This window comes from Cryptomeria japonica, chromosome 6 (genome assembly GCF_030272615.1).
Source record: "Cryptomeria japonica chromosome 6, Sugi_1.0, whole genome shotgun sequence".
NCBI classification, from domain to species: domain Eukaryota; kingdom Viridiplantae; phylum Streptophyta; class Pinopsida; order Cupressales; family Cupressaceae; genus Cryptomeria; species Cryptomeria japonica.
In genome coordinates, this window is record NC_081410.1 from 656051351 (window position 1) to 656065006 (window position 13656).

Genomic DNA, 13656 nt, shown 5'->3' on the forward strand with positions numbered 1-13656 from the left:
CGAAGGTCTACAAGACATAGACAACCACCTGAAAGGTATTCACCTAATGATTAGAGATGTATTTTTGCTCTGAATACTAGTGTGGATGAACCGAAATCTGTAGAAGAGGCATTAGGTATGAATGATGCAGAATCCTGGAAGATTGCTATGGAGGAAGAAATGGCAGCTTTGAAAAAGAATGATACATGGGATCTTGTACCATTACCTGAAGGACGAAAACCTGTTGGTTGTAAATGGGTGTTCAAAAAAAAGATTGGTTCAGATGGAAGCATTGAGAAGTATAAAGCAAGGTTGGTTGCAAAAGGCTACTCTCAGGTTGAGGGTGTTGATTACGGTGATTTTTCTCCTGTTGCAAAAATGACGTCCATTAGATTTTTGCTTTCTATTGCTACTGCTTATGATTTAGAGGTTGAGCAAATGGATGTGAAAACTGCTTTTCTTCATGGTGATTTGGAGGAAGATATTTATATGACACAGCCGAAGCACTATGTGGTGAAAGGCAAAAGTAATTTGGTCTGTAAATTGAAGAAATCTTTGTATGGCCTCAAACAAAGTCCTAGGATGTGGTACCAGAAATTTGATACATATGTGTTGAGTTTGGGATTTGAACGTTCTAAATCAGATCACTGTGTTTATTATAAATCTGATGGTGATCATTTCTTATTCATTGCATTGTATGTTGATGATATGTTATTCATTGCATTGTATGTTGATGATATGTTATTCATTGGTAAAGGGAAAGGTATGATTTCAGAACTGAAGTCTCAGCTCGCTGCTAAATTTGAAATGAAAGATCTTGGTGCAGTAAAGCACATTCTTGGGATGGAAATTAGAAGAGATAGGGTGAACAGAAAGCTATGGCTAGGCCAGAGTAAGTATGTGAATTCAGTGCTACAGAGGTTCAACATGCAGAATTGTAGACCATTGAGTGTTCCTTTTACAGTTGGAACGAAACTATCTGTTTCAGATTGTCCTACATCCCCATTGGAGATGGAAGATATGAGCAAAGTGCCTTACCAGAGTGCGGTTGGAAGCTTGATGTATGCTATGGTCTGTACTAGACCAGACATTGCCCAAGCAGTGGGAGTACTTTCTAGATATATGTCTAATCCTGGTAGAGTTCATTGGGATGCAGTCAAAAGAGTCTTCAGATATTTGAAGGGTACTTCAGAGTATTCTTTGTGTTATCATGGTAATTCAGTTGGAGACATGACTTCCCTAGATATCCATGGTTATGTGGATTCAGATTGGGCAGGTGATATTGATAGTAGAAGATCCACCAGTGCTTATGTGTTTACTTTGTTTGGTGGTGCAATTAGTTGGATGAGTAAGCAACAGGCTGTGGTTGCTTTATCCACTACTGAAGCAGAGTATATGGCAGCTACTCATGCTTGTAAATAGGCCATTTGGCTTAAGAGACTATGTTCGGATATTGAAATAAAACAAGGTACAGTGACAGTTTACTGTGACAGTCAGAGTGCAATTAGCCTAGCTAAGAACCCGACATTTCATGCCCAGACCAAACATATTGATGTTCAGTATCATTTTGTTAGAGATATGGTCGAAGATGGTAGGGTGAAGCTGGTTAAGGTGGAAACTTTGATGAATGTTGCAGATGCTTTAACTAAGGCTGTGAGTACAGAGAAGTTTAGATGGTGTTCAGAGTCTATGGGCCTTATGGCCCCTAGCAATTGATTCATTGTGTTGACATTCCCTTCCGCTCCTGCAAGGTGTTCGACAAGTGGGAGATTTGTTGGGAAAAATGGTGTCTCAACCTTGCATTTATGCGAGGTTACTATTTATAGTAAGTTTTCATTTGAGCACGAAATGGTGCGAAACTCTCCCTGAAGCTTCTGGTTGGCTAGATAAGCATTCCGGTAAAGTTGCGTCGCAAGGTCACAGCTAGTTTTGAAGATATTAAAGTTTTCGTCTTGGAGGGGTGCGATAAAATGTTTAAACTTAATTTTGGGGGCTTTAGAGGCTCCAAAACGCCCTAAAAAGTGGTCGTACCCTGCGCAACTGGTTATGAGGTGATAGAGCACTTCGCGAGCTTTCCGACGCTTCAAACGGTTCATCAATCAGACACCCGGTTCTCAAGTTATGGCCTCTGGAAGTTTGTACTCCTGAAATAGGAAAAATAATTTGTATCGGATACATAAATGAGCTGTAAAAGGGAGCGACACGTGTTGATGTGTGCTTTAACATGTCATAAGACATCTAGAAGGGAGATAAGGTCGGCTACACCTTATTGGGTGGTTTTAGCCCATGGTTTTGTAATACCGTTTGACGGTTTCTTGTATTGTATCTCCTATTTATGAGGTGTGTGAGATAGAGGTTGGGTGTAAGAGAGTCTTATGGCTATTGAGTTGCCTCTGAATATCTGATTAGTGGTACTCTTGCGAAGAGCTTGCTCTGCAAGTATGTTGTAATCTGTTTTTGATTGCTGAATAAAATATTGAGCTGCTTTTGGAGTGTGGGGTTTTTCTCCCGAAAGGGTTTTCCCCACGTAAATCACTGTGTTGTGGTATGAATGCTATTATATCTATTTCTATTTTTCTGTAACTGTTGTAACGATCTGAAAAAGTTTTGCATTACTCTCCTCTCAAGGTTAGTGTAGGAAGTTGTTTCCGCTACTTAACTTCCTTACAACAGATGGTATGAGAAACCAAAGCCTGAAGAGCTGATCAATCAAACCAAGGAAGCATTAGAACCAACATGACAAACCTCCCCATAATGCTGAAAGGGGATAGGGACAGGTACACTGAAAGGAATGGCCAACAAGAACTGCATGACGAAGAACTAGGAACATCGAAGGCGCAAAGACAATACATAGTGTTGTGGAAGGAATACTCACTTGACACACAACATGAGGCGAATTTCGTGGAAGGAACATTCATTGGACAAAGGTAGATGGAAAAAAAAAGGCAAATATCAAACCCCTCATGACACTTTAAAAGTAGTGCATGTACAATAAGGCACAAGATGTGCAAGATCCCAAGTAAACAATGCATGATGACACTTTATCTCAATGCTTTTGCATAAAAGAAGATACAATGATAAGAAGACTGGAAATAAAAAGGAGAACCAAAATAGAGACATCCTACTCAAAGAAGAGATCCCAGGACTTGAAACAACCAAGATATCCACAGAGTGCTAAAAAAACAAAAAACTAAAGAAAACATTTCTAGAGCAGAATCTGGAAAGAAAACTCATATGGCTAGAAAGTACACAAGACAAGATTTCCAAGGATATAATTTTTTCGAAAAATGGAGTTCGAATGCTCATTCTATGGCTCCCGGAGTGCAAAAATGAGACCCCACTTTGATTGGAAAAAAACACAGTTAAACAACAAAATTGGAGAAAAATTCCAACATCACGAGGTCCAGCTCGGAACCATCTTTCCGACGCCTATTCGTTTTCGAAAAAACAACTCTGTATGCTCAAGCTATGGCCAAAAAATGAACCCCCCTTAAAAAGACAAGAGGGAGGAGGTCCGATGGCAAGCGGGTGGCGCCCCGACGGTCAGGCATGGGCAGCGGAAAGGGGCCGTAGGCGGAGTGGGCGAGCTGAGCGTGAGCGGAGGAAGCGGGCTGCAGCAGCGGCGGGGAGGAGGGCTCCGACGACAGCGGTGCAGGGAGATGTCGGGCGGCGGCGATGGGGGTCGAAGTGCGAGGCCAACATGGACTGATAGGTTCGGTCGAGCGTACAGACAGTCGGTGGCCGGACTGTCAGACGTACAGAACCCTGCGAAACACCAAAAAGCCTTCCAAAATTTTTTTTTTTTTTAAAAACTTTTTTTCTCTTTCGCCTTTTTTGATTTTTTTTTTAAAATCAAAAAATCGACTTGCATGCCGTAAAAAAACAAAAAATAATTTTTTTTGAATTTTTTTCTCGAACTACATGCCAGGGTCGTACGACCTGTTATTGAAGAAAAATTACCCCTAGATGCTCAGGATTCAAAATTAGGCAAGTTTTAGATGACTATAGGGGTTTTTGGGCCTTCTGAGCACAATGGTGAGGTCCGTTTAGGCCCAAAGTGCTTAGAAAAAAGGCCTATCCCTAAGTACAAAAGAAAACTTCCTGAAACCCCAGATTTGCTTCCAATACAAAAATTCTCAAAATAAGAACAGATAGCTGCAGATCTAAAGCTTTGATACCATGTGAGAGTTGAGAAATACAACACCATAGGAGCCCGAACGATCTCTGCAAGCTGAATAACCTGTTACAAGGAGAAGCGAGGAAGCAAATAACATATAAAACTGTGTGGGAGAAAAAGTGACATTAAGCAAACATGCCCTAATCTCACTTTCAAGCACACATTTGTGGAATACGAAAGAGCCTAGAGATATCACACAATTGGCTACTTCTTTTTGTGGAAGAGAGAGCCACGGGCTACCTATTAGGATTTCTATTCCTTTGTTGTAATTGAAAGATGAAATGATGCAAGTTCAATCCCTAACCCCAAAGTGTAAGTATGAACTAATAACAAGATTACAGAATTGAACTTAAATGATGGAAAGCCGTAAACACAAGAATAAGACGAGAATGCAAATACGTACCTGGAGTAAAAATCTGAGTGAAAATGTTCAGGACGGGGGCGCGGGCGCCACTGTCCTGATTCTGCCCCTGAAACTGCTCCGAAAACTGTTGTTTTGCACTCTGGAAAAGCTGTCAAAAATGCTGAAAATGCTGTCTGTCAGGAGGACCAGGGCGCCCAGCGCCCCTGTCCCAGGGACCAGGGCGCCCCATGCCCCTGTCCTGGTCTTTTGCTCTGAAATTTGGTGGGAAAGTCGGTCTCAGTCTGCTTCTCCCGGATCTGCAACCTGCGGCGTCGTCCGAGTTCCGAAACCTGCACTTATATCTGAAAAGGTGTTTGGGTAGCTATATAGGGTTTTGCCTTAGTCAAACCCCTGCTTCGGTGATTTCCACTTCCATGAATAGCCAAGTTGTATTGTAAAATGTATTGTGTGTGCAGACCTAGTGTGTGTGCAAGGTCCTAAAATGCAAGAAAGCAAACTAGAGCAACCTAGAAAGTAAACCCTAATTGCTTGTAAATGATAATGTAAATTCTCTAAATCAAGATGAAAAGTGATCTAAAGCATGAATAAATGATATATTGAAGCTTATGCAAAGACATGAAAACAACATGAAATCATACCCAACCCTCAAGGGAGGGGTACAAGCCAATCTTCAGTCGGTAATCTCCTATTGTTCTTCAATGTCTTCCAAGCCCTAAATGAATGAATGAAATTGATGAATGCTTGATAGAGGGATGTTGAATGTTGTTGAAGTCTTCAAAGATCTGCTCTTTCGCTGCGTAGAAGGTCCTTCAAAGCCAAAATTCTGATCCTTTCAAATGAAGAAAGAGAGCTCTTATGTATGAAACCCTAGGTCTTAATTTCAACTTTTGACCGACCTAGAGATTGAATCTCCCGCCAATTTCTTGGGGTTAAGCTTTATTTTATGATTGGATCGCGCTCCTAAAATTTCGGGAAAAATGTCCGGGACCATGTTGCACTCCGGGCGCCATGGTCCCGACAACTTTTCACCAAATTTTCAGGACTGTCGGATATGATGATTTTAGAGAGAATCCCGAAGTTACAGGTGATTTCGAGATGTTTTGACCCCCGAAATCAAGCCCCCAAGTTCAAAATAGGACCTAATCAGGGTTTTTGGTTAAATGATGTATTGGAGGAATAAATTGAAAGGGGCACACTTTAATGAAAGGGCCCAGTTTTATGATATGGAAGATGATGAAATAGAACCTTAGACCTAATTAATTTGATTAATTAAGTGCTAAAGGAGAAATGCAATGCAAAATACAAAATGCGCCAAGGTGGGTGCTAAACTAGGTGTGAAATTGTACCACCCTAGCAAGTGCGTACAATTTACGACGCTACAAAAACAAATACACATAAAATATGCTCAAAAAGATGAGAGCTCAATATTCACAAAATGTGTAATGTGATAATCTTTTTCTTACAATACAATGAAAAGAATAACTTTAATAGGTCAAGAAACCCTAAAAAGGAAAACCTAGGCTTGCACATAATAATTAATAAAAGAATTAATTATTATGCACCTAAAGTTAGCTTAAGTGTAAAAGAGATAAAGAGAACTTAAATAATTAAACAAATATTGTTTAATTAATCTAGTAAATACCCAAAAACTCTAACATTCTGTTGAATGTATAAACCGTTGCACTCACTGCTTCTGTCTAGTAGATATGAGGTAGATTAGCTTCCATCATAATTGTTCTAGCAGCATCCAAGATAGTTCTGTTTTTCTTTTCCACAACTCCATTCTGCTGAGGTGTTCGTGGAGCAGAAAATTGTCTTCTTATACCATGCTTGTCACAAAAGTTATTAAACTCACCGGATGTGAATTCTCCACCACGATTTGATCTCAAACATTTAATCTTCAATCCTATCTTAGTTTCCACTTTAGCCTTCAAAATTTTAAACTTTTCAAATGCTTCGGATTTTTCTCTAAAAAAAGTAACCCACATCATTCTAGAATAATTATCAATGATTAGCATGAAATATCTATCACCAAGAAAACTTTTAATTCTAGCAGGGCCACACAAATCAGTATGAATAAGATCAAGAACATCATTTGATTTATCTTGTATACTCCTAAAAGAGGTTTATATTGTATACTCCTAAAAGAGGTTTTGACCCGTTTACCCATTTGATATTCTTTACATATCGGATTATAGGGCTTCATAATCTTAGGTATATCTCTAACAACCTTAGTTGAATTGATCTTCACAATGCAATCGAAAGTCACATGACAAAATCTTTGATGCCATAGCCAACTCTAATCAATCTGTGTAATCAAACATGTCTTCTCACCGGAGTTCAAATGAAATATATTACCTTTTGTCTGTGTACCAGTTGCAATCTCCAAGCCAGATCTGTTAATGATTTTGCATTTTCCATCCTTGAACTATAATTGAAATCCCTTATCTACCAATTGTCCTACACTCAAAAGATTATGCTTCAAACCTTCAACATAATAAATATTGTTAGTATTGTTCTTACCATCCAATGATATAGTTCCTTTTTCTTTAATCATACATGCCTTGTCATCTCCAAATCTAACTAGTCCACCATCAAATTCTTGCAAAGATAGAAACTTCCCTTTATCTCCAGTCATATGATGTGAACAACCACTGTCAATTACCCATTCATCCTTGTCCTCAATTTTAGCAGCAAGTGCCTTCTCCTCAGGTACATTCTCTTCCAGTGCCAGATCATCTTCCTTGATAGCTAAGAATACCCATTCCTTCCCATTGCCAGATCCACTAGCAGAGTCTTCTGTCGGTTCATCATCTAAATCAGTAATGCCTTCCTCATCCGCTATGTAGCATGATTTGTCTATGTTTTTCTTGAATCTATACTTGTTCTGATATCGAGGGTTAGGCTTAAATGATCTTTTAACTCTTTCTTCAAATCTTGAATTTCTTTCAGGACATCTAGATGCAAAATGACCAATCTTATTGCATGCAAAATATTTAAAAGGTTCTTTTCCTTCATACTTACTTCCTACTGGTCCTTTCGGTACTCTTGTAGCAAATAGTGCTTCAAGTTTCTCAAACTCATCATCTTCTCTCTTCATATCTTCTAATTCTTTTGCATATAAAGCTTTCCAGTCTTGCTTACCAGTTGTATATGTAGATGCATGAAAAATAGGTTCAGTCTTCACAGCTCCAGAAGGTCCAAATTCCTCAAGCTCAAAAGGAGATAGTTTCCTAACCAAAGTATCTCTGTTGACAGATGTATTAGCCATAGTTCTCAACTCATTAATAGCAATAGCCTTCATTTTGTAAGTTGGTGGTAGGGCACTCAAAACTTTAGAAACAATCTCATCTTCGCTCAGAGTTCCACTACAACATTGAATTCCCATAACAATCTCATTTACCCTTTCCATGAATGCAATAATCCTTTCATCTTCTTCCATCTTCAAGTTTTCATATCTCACCCAGTAACCATCAAGTTTAGCAATCTTTACTGTAGGGTCATCTTCATTAAGAGTCTGCAACTTATCCCATATAGCCTTTCCAAATGATTTGTTTGTTAATCCCATTATTTGCTGATCAGAAAGTGCACACAAGAGGGCTTCTCTTGCTATATAATCATTCTCGAGCTCCTTGTCCAGGTTTGTCGGAGGAGGATTGTCAGATCCGGGATTATAGGGTGTGACACCATTTCTGCCTAATCTCCCAAATCTCCTTGCCAAGACATCTTAGATGAGTCTCCATCTGAATCTTCCATATTTTATAATTTGATCCTTCAAGCCTTGGTATATCCCTTCGAAAGATAGCTCCGGAAGAACTGGATGAACTTGAACTGTTATTCGCCATAGGATCTTCCTCAAGTGGTTAAGCTTTCTGCAGAGAGGACCAAAGCTCCGATACCAATTGTTAGATAGTTTAGATAACCGAAAGACAACTGAGAGGGGGGGGGGTGAATCAGTTGTCACATATTACCGAAAGTATTAGCAATTTAAACTTTAATACCAAAACCAAAAACAATAATACCAGAATAGCAGTTAAACAAATTAAGCATAAACAATAATCACAGAATAAGTACCATCCACATGACACCAAGCTTTGTATGTGGAAAATCTAGTAAAGGAAAAAACCACGGTGGGAAGCCTACCCACAGTTAGATAATACTTCTGCATTAAGTATGTGAATTACAATGAAGGGGCCTGTACTTGCAGGAAGGCCAACAACATAGAGCACACTTCTCATCACAAAAGGAGCCTCACTGACTACATATAAATTCAAACTACAATCCAGAGAAGTGTTGAACTGCAATAGATAGCATCTCCTATGCTTGAGTACATTTCCGGTTAAGCTCAATACCAAAGGACTAAATCCTTTTACATAAACCCAATTTGATCTCCAATGATCGACCAACTCCTTTGCTTGAATGATATTACATTATTCACACATTACATTCCTTGACCATGACCTCTTACATTAACCATGATGATCTACAATGAGATCTTACATCTTATTTATACAAACCCTCGACCATAAACAATTAGGGCAGCCACCAGATAATAAACCAATGAAATAATTATAAACCATGTCGGCCTTAGACCAAACATGTAATATCAACACATAAGATATCCCAAAAATACAACAATAGGTCCTACCCACATGTTACATTAATGCCGGTCCATAACCTAGATCAATCGGGACCAAGTATAGGTCCACATGCTTCAACAATGATATCCAAACGCCAAGTCTCGAACAAGATCACCTACAACATCCTGAAACTCCATCAAAAGCTGCACCAACACCAATTATGCAATTCATCAAAGATCTCCACTAAAAAGCTCTGCCGGTGAAATCCTTGCTGGAACCAGAAACCAATCTTCTAAGCAAGTGGGATAATATCCAATCACCAGACCAAAACCAACTGACTAAATATGAGTATGAATATCATGAGCAAGCCAATTGCATCACCAGATTATACCGGAGTCTACCGGATCATGCCGGATCCAAGTTAACCAAAAACCACTCAACCTATTGAGACCAGAAGGGTGACGATAAAGCATCCAAATAGCTAGTGTTGACATCAATGACAAAACATCAATGCAACACATAATCAATTCCACCAAATGGCCAACAACGACGTCCTCAAGAATCTGCTTGGCCCCTACCATGAATTTGACTTCCACTTCCTCCACTCTCTGAAATAGGCTAAATATTTGGCTGGGGTTGGCCAGGCGGGATCACCAGATCATTCAGCTCTAGGGGAGGAATGAAGCCATTGCTAGCCGCATATTCCTTAAACAGTTGCTCCCTCATGATATCCTCTGGTTGGTGGTCAAGAACTCTCCACCTAAGGAACTCAACTGCTTCCCTTGCATTTTGTCTATGCTTTCTCAAGGTCTCACCCTAAAGGTCCAAAATTAGGGGAAAGAAATTGACCGATTCCCAATATTTATGTTCTGCAAAGACATCTGAAGGTCTTGGTACAATAGAGCCCGGTAATGCATAATATAAAACCTTATCTAACCCGCCCAAGAGCTCTGGTTCAAACAATTTCTCCATGAGAGCAGATGTGTCTGCCTTTGAAAACCCTACATCAAGAACCGAGGCCACAAACCCCTAGGATATCTGCATGTTGTCCCTGTAATATTTAGACTTGTTGAGATGGCCTTGCCCCAATATCATCTTCATAGCCAATATGATCAGAGAATTAACAGTGTGGAGCAGTCTCTTGATCTCGAGGTCTGAAATTTCTTTAAAACTCCATTATCGGATAGGGTTTGAAAGAGAAATGGGAGCGTCTACTCCAAAGCAGAAAATTGAGTTCGCATGAAGCTTGACAACAATCATCTCCATTGACGGCGAGGCCATTTGAAGTGGAGCAGGAGAAAAATGTTGTTTGCTATCAAAGAGACTAGAAGCTTCGAATGGAGGATTAGAGATGAAGAAAAGTAGAGAAAATAAACCTACAAAGAAAGCTTCAATTGTGATCGACATAACACCCATCATAAAGAGGACTAAATTGAAAAGACATTCCAACTGAGCAATGAGGGGAATTAAATGCCGAGAGTCTTGGGTCACTCAAGCAATCTCATTCTAAGATACATTCCTTGACAGAGGGAAGATTGCATCGCCTATTTCGGGTGCCATGATAAGGTGGGAGATTTGAGGCCTGCCACACACACCTTGCCAGCTGATATGATAAGGAAGCCTTAAATGCACAAACCATTGGAGAGGAACAGTGGCCAACCAATTAAAATTTAAACCAAAAAATATCCAGAATAGTTAGAAAGTACCACTTGCTAATTTGGTGGAAAAAGCTCGCTAAAAGAGGGCCCAAGCTTAAAGCCACAGAAGGAAGGAAAGAGAAAAAATTCGACAGGATAGGCGGAAGCACTAAAAATTTGAAAGGAAACCACTAAAGTTGGAGCTCCAAGGACCACGTGAATCTAGAAGAACGAGAGTTTAATCAGAAAGCTAGGAAAATACAAGAATTGAAGGTATCAAAATAAGAGGGCAAAATGGATAGGAGAACACCACATCAGATGCTAGGTGGACCAAACAGGCCATAAAATTTGAAAACAATTTCCCACTTAAGTCGAAGAAGCCGCCGACCAAAAGTTTACCAAAAAGGGCAATACTAGACTAAATGAATGTGCGCGAAGGCAAAACAAACATAAGTCCTCAGTAGGATGATTTAGTTATTTTAACTAGGATTGAGCAGTATGCAGAAAGCAATTTAATTAGGCCATCTGTCCCATGTCAAAACCATGCACCCACCAACTTAAAGAATCTCCTCCTGCCACTGATTTTGAGAGCAAATTTGCCTCTGAGTTAGCTTCTCTGTATATGTGTCTGCACGAAAAATTGTCAAAAATAGTCAAAAGTTGTAGAATCTTATCTAGAATTTCTTGAAGATGTCAATTGGTAGATTTCCCCGATCTAATTGATTGATCACCAGTAAAGAATCCCCTTCAATTTTGATATTGTTAACACCTCTCCTAGAACACTCAGAGAGACCAATCAAAATAGCTTTAAACTCTACTACATTATTTGTGTCTAGAGGGATTGGGAGGGCTACCTTGCCCATGAATGAGCCCCCATGATCCCTGATAGGACATCTAATTCCAGAGGGGCTCGGGTTACCTCTCGAAGCACCATCGAAGTTGAGCTTTAACCAACCAGATTTAGGCGGGAGCCAAACTACATTGCTTCTGTCCTCAGCCTTGTTTTTGCTTGTATAGGGAGGAATTTTGATCCCATTCCATCGAAGTCTAATCCTACCATCCCAGTATGTAAATTCCCTGTTAAGGTTAGGGAATAAAGCCAATTTTTAATTAACAGACTCTACAATGGAGCTTTCAACAAAGTTAATGACTGATTCTACCTTTCTAGCCTTATTTTCAAAAATTCTTCTGTTGCGCTCTTTCCATATCTCCCAAATTAAATTGGAATGGCTGACTTCCCATAAAGGACTTAGAATTCCATCCTTGGGTCTACTTGGCCATCCTTGAAAGATTGAAATAATATCATTAGGGAGGGTAGTAATCCATCCTATTTTAGCACAAAGCCATCTCCAACACCTGGCTGAGAAAGGGCAGTTGAGAAGGAGATGGTCAATTGTTTCCTTATGAGCCTTGCATAGTATACATCTTGAGGGACCTTCAAAACCCATTTTCTTAAATTTTTATGTTGTTAGAATTTTATTTCTCGTGGTGAGCCAAGAAAACACCTTAACTTTTGGAATATGCCTGCTACTCCAAAAGAGTTTAGGGCTAATTTGGAGGTCATAAGGTTCCATTTGGCTAGTAAGAAGGTTGTATCCATCCTTTGCTGTATATTGACCTGATTTGGAGATAGTCCAAATAAGAGTCTTGGCCATTTCTAAAAACCAATTGCCTGTTTTTTAAGATGCCCTTGAGCTGGTCAAATTCGTGTGTGGGGAGGGGAAGCCCCTCAAAACTTTTCTAATGCCATCCCATGGGGACATTACTTGAGAAAACAACATAGTCCTTAATTAAAACTCCCAAGTTGTGTGTTAGCCAAGCTCTTGTGGTTTGGATATCAAGTTGGCTGTCAATACTTGGATAGCCTCCCCTTGAATCCTCCCAGAATAGACAAGAGGAGTCATCATGAACATCCCAGGATATGTAATCAACTACTATAGATTTATATTTGGTAATGAAGTTCCAAATTCTTGACCCTTTGGGAAGATTATTCATTCTCATGAAATTGGAAGAAGGACTCACTTCCATATATTTTGCATGCATTAGTCTAACCCATCTAGCTGAACGATCTTTAATTATCTTCCACACTAGCTTAGCTCCTAGAGCTTGGTTATGCAAGTATTGATTTTTGATACCCAAACCGCCCAAATTCTTAGGCTTGCAAATTTTATCCCAGGCTATAAGAGCAATTCCTCATGTTCTGACTAAGAAAAGAGTTCATACCTACAGTGAGGGAAAGGTAAGAGAGGAGATATATGGTAAGGGATGAGATGACTGCTTGCAACATAACCAATCTGCACGCCCAAGACAACCATTTTCCTTTCCAAGAGATTGTTCTCCACTCCAACTTAGATTTTAAAGGATCCCAAAGCTTAGAATTTCGCAGACCTCTATCTATTGGGATTCCAAGATAGGTACATGGGAGATTTCCTTTCTTGCATTTGAAGATATTCATAATTCTTATTTCCAAGGTGGAGAAAGTGGAGAAAAAGTATATTTCCGACTTCTCTACATTGACCACCTAACCTGAAGCCTTTCCATAGGAAGATAATTTTTTTTGGAAACGAGCAACTTCCTTTGAATTGGCCTCCCCCAACAAGAGATTGTCATAAAAAAAATGTTGATGTGTTACTGAGAAGTTTGTAGCTATTTTGATGCCTTTTATCATGCCTTTCATATGCATATCTTTGATAGTCTTACCCAAGGCCTTCGCCATTATTATGAAAATGATTGGAGAAAGGGGGTATCCTTGTCTAATACCTTTAGAGGAGGAGAAGTATCCCTATGGATTACCATTAATGAGAATGGAGAATCTCGAGGTGGAGATACATTCAAAAATCCAGTTGATCCACTGCTTATTGAAGCCAAAGGCCTGCATGACCTTACAGAGAAATCTCCAATCCACATTATCATAAGCCT